General features: G+C 42.1%; 1 long non-coding RNA gene across 1 annotated transcript in view; it reads left to right on the plus strand.

The window, feature by feature from the left end:
* Nucleotides 1-8,531, plus strand: part of LOC135577385 (uncharacterized) — a 73,166-nt gene extending 64,635 nt beyond the window's left edge. Inside the window, exon 3 of the long non-coding RNA XR_010469144.1 lies at nt 5,697-8,531. This is a non-coding gene — a long non-coding RNA (uncharacterized LOC135577385). The remainder of the gene's footprint in view (nt 1-5,696) is intronic.
* Nucleotides 8,532-11,316: the final 2,785 nt, after the last annotated feature.

An 11,316-nucleotide genomic window follows, 5' to 3' on the forward strand; every position in this document is an offset into this window, starting at 1 on the left:
ACTACAACATACCTGATCAGGGGGAGCCTGTTGATGAAGGCCTCTTACTCCAGCTATGGGAGACATCATGCTCACAGGCTCTTGTCCTGCTGGGGGACTTGAATCACCCCAACATCTTCTGGAAAAGTAGCACAATGAGCCGTAGGCAATCCAGGAGTGCACAGAAGATAACTTCTTAAGCTAGGTAATAGCCCTACCAGAGGGGATGTGATACTGGACCTGTTGGTGACCAACACAAGTGAACTAATTGATGAGGTCAAGACTGGAGGCAGCCTGGGCTGCAGTGACCATCCACTGGTGGAGTCTGCAGTCCTGAGGGATGCAGGACAGGCAAAGTCAGGGTGATGAATTTTAGGAAAGCCACCTTCCAGCTATTCAAAGAGTGAGTCAACAGGATGCCTGGGAAATCACCCTCAGGAACAAGGGAGCGGAACAGAGCTGGAAGTTCTTTAAGGATGCACTCCATCGAGAACAAGACCTCTTGATCTCCAGATGTAAGAAAGCAGGAAAGGGAGACAAGAGTTTGGCTTGGCTGAGTCAAGATCTGCTGGTCAGACCAGACTAAAAGAAATGCACAGGCAGTGGGAGCAGGGACAGATATCCTGGGAGGAGTACTGGGATGTTGCCTGGTTGTGCAGGAATGGCGTCAGGAAGGCCAGGGTGTAGCTGGAGCTGAACTTGGCAAGGGATGCAAAGAATAACAAATAGGACTTCTACAGGTATGTCAGCCAGAGAAAGAAGGTCAGAGAAAGTGTATCTTCCCAATGAAGATGGCTGGCAAACTGGTAACCATGGATCAGGAGAAGGCTGAGGTTGCTTCAGTCTTCCCTGGAAGTTCCCTTCCCACACCTCTCAAATGGATGAACCACAAGACATGGATGTGGGGAGCAAGGTCCCTCACACTTTGAGAGAAGATCTGGTTCAAGACCACCTGAAGAACCCAAATATACATAAGTCTGTGGACCTGGTGTGATGCAGCACAGAGTCCTGAGGGAATTGGCTGATGTAGGTGCCAAACCACTCTTCATGGTATTTGAGAAGTCATGTCAGTCAGGTTAAGTCCCTGGTGATTGGTAAAAGGGAAACATTGCACCAGTTTTTAAAAAGGGGTAGAAAGGAGGACTCTGGGAACAACTGACATGTCAAACTCACCTCTGTGCCTGGGAAGATCATAGAACAGATCCTCCTACAACCTATGCTAAGGCACATGGAGGACAGGGAGATGATTTGAGACAGTCAGCATGGCTTCACCAAGGCCAAGTCTTGCCTCAACAGCCTAGTGGTCTTCTTTGATGTTAGCACTGTTAGCACGATAATAGACAAGAGAAGAGCTAGGGATGCCATCTATCTAGAGACCTCTGTAAGACCTTTGACACAGTCCCCCACAACAACCTTCTCTTTGAGTTTGAGAGATATGGATTCGATGGGTGGACTGTTTGTTGGATAAGGAATTGACTGGATGGCCACATCCAGAAAGTGGTGGTCAATGAGTCTATGTGTGGATGGAGATAGATGATGAGTTGTGCCCCTCAGGCGTCTGTATCAAGACTAGTACTGTTTAAAACCTTCATCAGTGACATAGATAGTGGGACTGAGTGCACTCTCAGTGAGTCTGCACGTGACACCAAGCTCAGTGGTGTGGCTGACACACCTGAGTGGTGGGAAAGCATTCAGAGGGACCTGCACAAGTTCAAGAAGAGGGCCTATGTGAACATCATGAGATTCAATAAGGCCACATGCAAGGTCCTGCATCTGGGTTGGGGCAATCCCCGGTATTAAGACTGGCTGGAAGATGAAAGGATTGAGAGCAGCCCTGCAGAGAAAGACATAAGGGTACCGGTAGATGGAAAGCTGGACAAGATTCGGCAATGTGTGCTTACTGCCCAGAAATCCAACTGTATCCTGGGCTGCATGAAAAGGAGCGTGGCTGGCAGATCAAGGGAGGTGATTCTGCTCCTCTGCTCTGCTCTCGTGAGACCCCACCTGGAGTCCTGCGTGCAGCTCTGGAGCCCTCAGTACAGGAAAGACATGGACCTGTTGGAGAGGGGCCAGAGGAAGCCATGAAAACTATCAGAGGAATAGAACACTTCTATGAGGAAAGGCTGAAAGAACTAGAGTTATTCAGCCCTCAGAAGAGAAGGCTCAGGGGACACCTTATTACTTAAGTATACCAGTACTTAAAGGGGCCTATAGGAAAGATGGGAACAGACTTTTTTAGCATGGCCTGTTGCAGCAGGACAAGGGGTAATTGTTTTAAACTAAAAGAAATTCTATTCAGACTAGGTATAAGGAATAGATTTTTTTATGATGAGAGTGGTGAAATACTGGAACATATTAAGGGAGTGGAGCACCTCCCTTATGAAGAAAGGCTGAGGTAGCTGCGTCTCTTTAGTTTGGAAAAGAGGAGACTAAGGGGGGACCTTATTAATGTTTATAAATATATAAAGGGTGAGTGCCATGAGGATGGAGTTAGGCTCTTCTCGGTGGCAAACAATGATAGGACAAGGGGTAATGGGATCAAGCTGGAACACAAGAGGTTCTGCTTAAATTTGAGAAAAAACTTCTTCTCAGTGAGGGTGACAGAGCGCTGGAACAGGCTGCCCAGGGAGGTTGTGGAGTCTCCTTCTCTGGAGACATTCAAAACCCGCCTGGACATGTTCCTGTGCGACCTCACCTAGGTGTTCCTGCTCCAGCAGGGGGATTGGACTAGATGATCTTTTGAGGTCCCTTCCAATCCCAAACATACTATGATACTGTGATACTGTGATATTGTCCAGAGAGGTGGTAGATTCCCCATCCCTGGAGACTTTCAAGGCCAGGCTGGACGGGGCTCTGAACAACCCAATCTAGTTGCGGATGTCCCTGCTCATGGCCGAGAGTTTTAAGTAGCTGACTTGGAAGTTGGAGAGTCCATTCCAACCCAAACCATTCTATGATTCTATGTTCCAATTCTATTATCTTACAGTATTCAGCAGTTGGAAGAGATAAGACTGGGAAACGTCTTTGAGGTTTAATCTCACCAGGATGCCTATATACTTTTTTGGTCCTGTGTGAGCAGGGCCTTCTCAGCTGTCTTGAGTAAAATGTGTAGGCCTCTATAATCAGTAGAGCCCATACAAATATGCAAAGTTAGTGGAACAATTAGCTAAGTAGACATCAAATACAAATTATTATGACAGGCAGATGGGGCATTAGCTACATGGGTGACTTTGGGCAGTGATGCTGCAGGACACCTCACTTGGGCAGACACCTTGTACTGTAGTCCCACCCCAAATGAAGCATCAGGACCCCAGGCAATGCTGTGAGTGGAACCTGGAAGGGCACACCTGAAGTTATTTTTTTTATTAGAGTCTCAGTGAACCTTGCCCTAAAAAAAGAGCCCCGTGTTTAGTCTTTGCCTGGAAACAGAAATGTACACTTGGCACTTCATTGCCCGCATAGACTCTCCCTGGAGCAACTGTGATGTCTAGGACACTGTGTTTTGCATAAGTGGATTATGAACAGTGAAACTAATTATGCCAATAGCTCATCACAGTTGAAGTCATAACAGTTACCTGCCATTCAGATTTTCAAGTGCTTGTCAAAGTGTTTTCCTGTAGACTGCAGAAGTAAGTTTGTTTCAGATGTGCTGCACCAGATCTGCCTGTAGAAAAGTGCTTTTTCTGGATGTGAAATGCAGAGAATTCCAGTACTGTCTGTCATGGATGGGATAGGAACTTGCTTTTCATAGGAGTGGAATGTTTTCTGCTTATTTGAAGAGTTTCATTTCAGTCCAAATGGGGTTTCATATGGTGGAGCCCTATCCCAGACTATTTCATGTTCCCATAAAGCAGGACTCTAATGAACTGTTTCCCACCACCATTGCAGAAGAGGAAGTCTGATTAAATTTGAGTTCTTTCATTGCTTTAAAAGGAGCTCTGATTTAAAAGAACTCTACTTCTGTAAGAAAGAGTGTACTACACTTTAAGTAGATCAAAACTTGATGATTAGAGAGCTGCCTGCTATTCTTAAATAAATTTGAGAGCTATTTTAATCTCTCATTTTAAGCTTACAGCTACACTTTTATGCAGTGAGTGGTTAATGAGTACTACATGATAATGGATACTAACATTAGAACAAAATGGTTTAATTGACTCCATCTTTTTTTTTGCTTTATAGCAAACATGAACTCTGATACACTGTAAATTACTAATTTACAATACTTTACAACTTGTGAGGACTAAAGCATCCTTACAGCTTTAACAGATTCAGTCTTCAAAAGACACACATAACTAAAAAGTTTATGTTTTTTACATTTGACTAATATACAGATATTAGTCAAATTTAGCTTATTCATATTGCTAGTGAACAGAGTTTCACAGGGAACAAGCTTACACTGGCATTTCTCCCCTGACTTCCCTGGACATTTAGACTATAAAGATGTTTAAAGTGCTTTTCCCCTCCATTAACACAAGCAGTTTTGTTTCAGTTGTTGAAGTCAAATCTCAGAATTCATTACAAAGCAAATGTAACTATGGGAAAACAAGACCCTATTGAATCTGCACAGAGCTGGAGGAATTTCCGAAGAGACCCTGAATATTCTGTAATCCCAGAATCACTCTCTGAGAAGCTCTTCAGTGAACTTCACATGTTGTATCTTGTTACTAGAGACATCTTGAAACTTGCCTGGAGAAAGTAATTTGAATGAGATGTCTTTAAACCAGGTCATAGATCCTACTTTTGCAGGAATGGATTTTACGTATCTCTGGTCAGGATATTGCATGATGGGAAGAAAGCAAGTCTTAAGTGCGTAGTTACTGTTTTTCTACGAGGAGGAATATTGTTCTTGGGGATGTAAATATAGTTTGATGTGCTAGGAATTTTAATTACACAATAGTTAGCAAGAAATTCCTTTTAGAATTGTGTTTTAACATGCAATATATATATAAATATATACTCTAATTTGCTAAGCCAGTCTGTTGGAAGGTGGAAGAGTTGCTAAAATCAAGATGTCAATTTAGATCAAATACTTGTGCCAAGGTGGGAATATTAATTGGATACTTATTGAACTTGGTGTCAAAGGCAGAATCTGTGAAGTCTACAGGCATGGCTGAATCAGTTTTGCCCCCAGAGAGCATCTTGCTTCTAGGTAAGTCCTTGCAGATACTTGTGCTGCACTTTATGGTGAAACGGTGTTTGTCTCATGGATGCTACAGGCCCAGTGGTGAGAGTAAACCTCAGAGCAGCAGACTGTGTTCACTTCTGTGAGGAAGCCTGTACTTCTTCTGCATGGAGGCAGTGGCAGCAGCAGCCTTTTCTCGCTGAGAGTCCAGCGCAGCACAGTAGTTTATTGTGTCACATATCATTCTCTACTATATATGTTGAGGCACAACCATAACAACTTTTAACCAAGATTTTAATAAGATAATGAGAGAATAATATGGAGAACCCCAAAGGACTGTAAAGCTGACCCTGTCACCAGAGGCTGTCATACTACCAAGGTGATAGTAAGTTCAAAACAATACTTCAGACTCAGGACACCTCTCCTGCTTTTGGGTGTTGACTCAACCACTTTATCTGTTTTGATCTACCCCAACTGCACCCTTCCTACGCCTGTTATTCTCAAGAACAGAGAGGAAGAACAGCAGCTGAGGCTGGGTCTTGCACTTGCCCAAGCAACTATATGCAACTGGAGATTTGATTTTTTTCTTCCTTAGGTTTTGATACTAGAAGAAGATGGTACCACTAGGTCAAGTATCCCCAGAATGCTGCTGTTGAAAGAAAAAATAACACGACCTTGACGAACTCCATCCACTGAAGAACAATATGAATTTCCAAACTGTGTTGGTCCCACCAGTGGCTTTTTTGGGAAACCATCCCTTTGGGTTTTCTGCCTGTAAGTAGCCTCCCTGCCCATGCTGCCTCTCCACTGTCAGCTGCAGTCATGGTAGACTCTTTGGCCTCAGCAGGATGATTTAATCTGTTCCTCTGAAATACAGCCAGATGCTTCCAGTGTCACATGGAAGAGTTTTGGAGTGGGCACAGAAAAGAGACAGAGCTATTTGCTTGTAATAAGTGAATAAGATGGATAAGTAAACATCTCTGCAGTGCTAGAGAGAGTAAGCACATCCAAAATATTGTGTTCCAAGAGGCAACATGAACCTTTGCCACTAGAAGCACCATGCATTGAAAGCCCCTTTGATAGGAGCCAGCAAGGGCACCCAACCTCCCACATTCACCCACTTTTCTCCTTACCTGTAGCACAGTTTATCGCCTCAAATTGTGCATGGTGATTAGCTAAGGAGAAGAGGCAGATAGCCCTGCACCTGCTGAACTTCTGACCCTGAAAATGTTTTATTTACTAGCTTGAAAGCCTGATTGCTTGGAAAAGTGTGAAGGTGAGACATGGGGACTGTTTTCGTTGTGTTGACTTAGAAAATAAAAGATTGCAAGAGGAGAAACACTAAGTGTAAGTCACTGATTTACCCCTGTCCTATGAAAAATGGTGCTGATATTTCCAGCAATGGCCATTTTGTGATATTCAGTTGGTATCTGTATTGGGGTGTAAGATTATTTGTTTCCCAGTGCTCAAGTACTATTGTGTTTATAAACATCTGGGACTAGGAGCTCTCTCTTGGTTAGCGTGGCCTGTGTTCTTGCTGCTATGGTGTTTTCTGGTTTTCCGTGTGCTTTTGAAAGATGCATGGAAATTAAAGCTGCATCTGATTTCCTTTTAAGAGGTACTTAAGAATGTGTTTGTGTTGGCACTGCAATGATGTGGACAAAATGTACTCTAACATAAAAAGAGAAAATGGTGCATTCTTCTCTAAATTCAGATCAAGTGAAAAACACATCTCCAACTCATTAGGAGTCTTACACTTGGCTTTTCTGCTATTGTTTTGGGTCTACAAGTGTGACTAAAATACATGAGAAGCAGAGACATGGTTTATTGGTTTCCTTACTAAATAGAGCATGTTTTAAAAAGTCTTCAGATAAATTTTAATATAGGCCGTAAAATATTTATAACTTTTATTAAAATCTGTTTTGTTGTCAGGGATTTTTTTTTCTTTTCTGTGAACACCAAAGCTCACTGTGTTATCACATGGATGGCAGCACATCTATTTTTCAGTGATTGATGTAACACTTTACTGGCAACTGTCATGACTAAATGAGTTTTAACTCTTTGTGCCAAAATACAATGCATTGGATATCTGCCTCAGTCTGGCTTTTTTGGTCAGGGATTGGCAAAGGGGGAGTTTTGAAATGAAACAATAAAGCTATTTCAAAATATGAATAAGAGGAAAAGCCTGTCCTTGACACTATAGCTGTTTTTATTTTAAAACAACTTTAAGGTTTACATGCTTCAGAGAAGAGGCCTTGCAATCTGGTAGAAGGTAGTATTTTACAGAGGACTTGTGCTTGTCCTGTTTTTCAGGACAATTTGTCTTGCTCGGGTCAGGCTTATTATATTCACTTTACACTAAAATCCTATGCCCAGGATAGTGGACAGCAAAAACCCTGGACTTTGCTCTTAATAAACACACCTAAATCTGAGGAAAAGAGGAATGCTGTGAATAAACACAGTAACAAACCCCAGAACTGCAAGGCATACTGTTGATATTTGATAAAGTGCTTGACTGCAGTGCCCATTGTATAAGGTCTACGCTTTGACAGCTTTTTTTTTTTTTTCTCCTAGAAAAAAGATTATCTACTGTGTTTCAAGCCCTTTATCCAAGTTTTGAAATGCTGAGAACAGGTTCCTTAAGCAGATGCAAAGTTCATGAAACATCGTTTGCTGTGTACCTCTGTGAAACATAAATCCTAGGGCAGGTTGTTTTTCAAATATTACTTTCTATTAGCTAGATTTATTTTTGCTTTATTTTTTTTTTTCTAGTGTAGGAAGCTGGAAAAACTTGTGTTAAAGGGATTTTTTTTTCCCTTCCTTCTTCTGATAAAACAAAATAGAATAAGGGAGTCTGATGTCATCTGAAGCAGTTCATTTATGTAAACAATTTATCACTTGCTAATAAGTATTAACAGATGGCAGCATTATTGTGCTATCTACTCAACTTCTAACAACTGAGGAGAATGTATCAGCGCTTCTCTTGTCATGAAGTTCAACTTTTTGTGTTATGGATATTTTAATACAAACTTTGTTCTCATTGTATTAAATGCATTGCATGCATTTAATCAGCATTCAACATAAAATAATTTAATACTTGGAATTAATATACATGTTCAAATGAAATGGAAATACAGTTCTTAAATAGTCCAGATAAAAGATAAATTACACTACATATAAGCATGAATGCAAAGTGCTGGTGGCTTTTTAGTAAAGAGAAATATCCTGATTAACACTACATATAAGTTTTGCTTTCCAATTGCTGATCTTGACAGGGTCAGTGGGCCAACACAAGTTTTTCAAGTGAGAGTTGGGAGAAATTTTGAGATCTGACAGTAAGCCACGTTAACTTTATGCGACCTCTCTTGAGCATTTAGTCCATGTTTCAGCTTGAAATTTAACACCTGTAGAAAATGCATCTCACTTATTTTCCTGGTCTTCTGTTTGTTTTGACATATCTTTCAAAACTTGATTATGAAAATAAAGCAAACGGGGATAATGTTTGCAGTATCTGTTCACTACTTTCCCTTGTAGAGTTTGTGTAACTTTGTGCAAACTCTAACCAGTTCTTGTGATGTCTCAGTGGTGTGTCTTCACAGTCTCGTTTCATGAAGTGAACTTTCACACAGGCCAGAGACAGCTCTGGGAGGTTGTTTCTGGAAGTGCTATTACTGAAAACTGATGTATTATAGAATTGTGACCTGAAAAAGAGCCCCTCTCTCAGCTCAATAATGCTGGATCAGTGATCTTTCTCGGGCACATTGGTCCAACAGCTTGTAAACTAGTATAAGTTTATGATAGTGTGAACTACTATAGTTTATACTCCGATGACAAGACCTGCATATTAAGTGCATTTTTGAGTAGCTTCTGAGATGAAGACAGAGTGCATAGACTTGGCTTAGTTTTGTCAGGGCTTTGCTGGATTGGAGCTTGGATGCCCTCCGCTTCTTCACTGAGAGCTTCATCTGGATTTCAGCATTTATTCCCCTCTCTAACTACTTACATTTCTGTATGTGTGATGCAGGGGTGGCCCAGGTTGTCTGCTCTCAATGACATGCTTGCAGTGCAATTAGGACCATGCTATGCTCATGCGTTTGACTGCAGATGTGGGGCAGTGGCCCACTTCCCCAGCTACGGAGCTGCAGGATGCTCTCGGGGAGTTGTGTACAAACCCGCTGGGTACCCTTTGCATGTCCAAAATGGGGATTACAAAAACAAATACATTTTTCAGCTGTTTTCTGCTGTTCTTGGATCCAGACACCTGGAGACCAGCAGCCCCAGGCAGCAGCTGTGCCCATCAGTGGCACCAGTGTTGTGTTCCCACCTGGCTAGCAGCAGCAGGAGAAAAAGTCAAAATTCCTGAAGCCAATGACTGTTTGGTAGTGTGTTTGCGTGCAAATTTACAGCTAATGTGCAACATGATGTACCTAACTGCTCTGGTGTGGTTTTGCTTTCTTCCCCACAAGTAGGAGTGTTTGACTGCTCAGCTCATGCAACATCTTGCTCTTGGGCTTCACGACAGGCAACTCTGCACGTAGCTAAGCCAGGACTGGTTGGGGGCAGAGAGCAGTGTCAACATATGGACCTGTGCGTGCAGCACAGACAGTTCTGAGGATTTCATCAGTGATTTAAAAAAAGGACTTAGCTCAGCTTTTTTGTGTTGTTGGTGCCAAATCATTGTGAGAACTCGGGTCCCCCAGCTATGCCACCGTGTTTACAAAGCCACTCATTTAACCAGGTTGCCAAGTTAATCTGGGTTAACGTTTCTCATATCTTTCTTTTTGGGATGGCAAGGGGTGTGCACAATGGTTTTATGTTTATTTTCTTTTTTTTTTTTAACTTAATATAGCTAATTTCACTGGCTGTGCTTCGAGTACACACCTCAGATTGGTTGCATAAACCCCACTTGAGGCTCAGCAATAAATGGGCAGAAGAAATGGACAATTTCTTACATGGATTTAGTTGCCATAGTGACATGAGAAGACTAGTCTTTTGTTGCTGATTAATTCAAGTAACTCCCTGCTCTTTAGCCCTTTGAATGTCTTCATGCAACACTTGAACCCAAAGTGTATTTCTATGTATTCACTTTTAAAAGTAAAAAGAAACATTTAAATCCACAGAAGGCACACAAAAATAATGCATAGATGTGACGATAGTTGTTATGAGTGTACTTTTACCTGTTCTTCATATTTAATAAGCACCTAATTAGAGATTTTAATCTCTGAAGAGCTGCTTAGATTTGTCACTGTGCTTCTTGCAGGTAGATATAGGAATTTTACAGTTGGGGAAATTGAGATGCAAGAGAGATTTCATAATTTGCCCAAACAAAGCAATGCTGTAACAAATGTTTCTCAACCAAGCAGTAACTCACACCCTTCTCCTGTGCAAAAAAGCCCCATTCCTGTGCCAGGACCCTCTTCAGCCACATGTGGGAAATATGGGCTGCATTTTCCTTGTAGCACACTGCAGACTGGTGGGTAGCTCCATCACTGAGAAGAAGCTGTCCTTTCGGAAACAAGGAACATTGGAGGCTGCTTCTGTGCTGGTGGGTGCAAGCACCTCCCTTGTGGGGTGCAACACAGGGGGACTCTGGGAGATGCTCTGCTACAGGACAGTGCTCGTGTCCTCATGTGGTATGTGTCCATGTGTCAACTGTCTTTCAGGCTGATGCTGAAGCCAGTTGTGCTTGCCTGTTCAGGCTGCTGTGCGCATAAAAATTTTGGGGTTTGTTGTTAAGTCTCTTCTTTAGCTGTTTCTGATATTTTCTGTGCTGTGATTGAAAGTCTGACTGCAGCATGTGCAGTTGTACATGAGCTGGCTTTAATTTAACTAACCTGGATATTGATAGGTACAAAATTGTACCGTAAGCTATAGACATCCTCCAGGAAACCTGGAAGTTTGCAAAGCACTGAAATTTGGGTAGGTGTGTCTGCTGCTAACTTCACTGATAGTGGCTTGAGTACAGACAGCTACAAGTGCTGCAACTGTATCTCCAGTTGGGGAATAAACATTGACCTAGCCTGCAGAGTTTTTGCCTTCAACAGCAATGCATGGGTTATCTTAATTTCTGAAATGCGCTATACTGCATTTGTTCTGCATATGGTTTTATACAGTAGTGAGGAGAACAGGATCTTGAGTATCTTCTGGTCATGTCTACAATAACTGCCCCATCAAAGGTAAAGTGTGCCATGGAGAGCTGATTAAACGTGTACTGT

This window comes from Columba livia, chromosome Z (assembly GCF_036013475.1).
Source record: "Columba livia isolate bColLiv1 breed racing homer chromosome Z, bColLiv1.pat.W.v2, whole genome shotgun sequence".
NCBI classification, from domain to species: Eukaryota; Metazoa; Chordata; class Aves; order Columbiformes; family Columbidae; genus Columba; species Columba livia.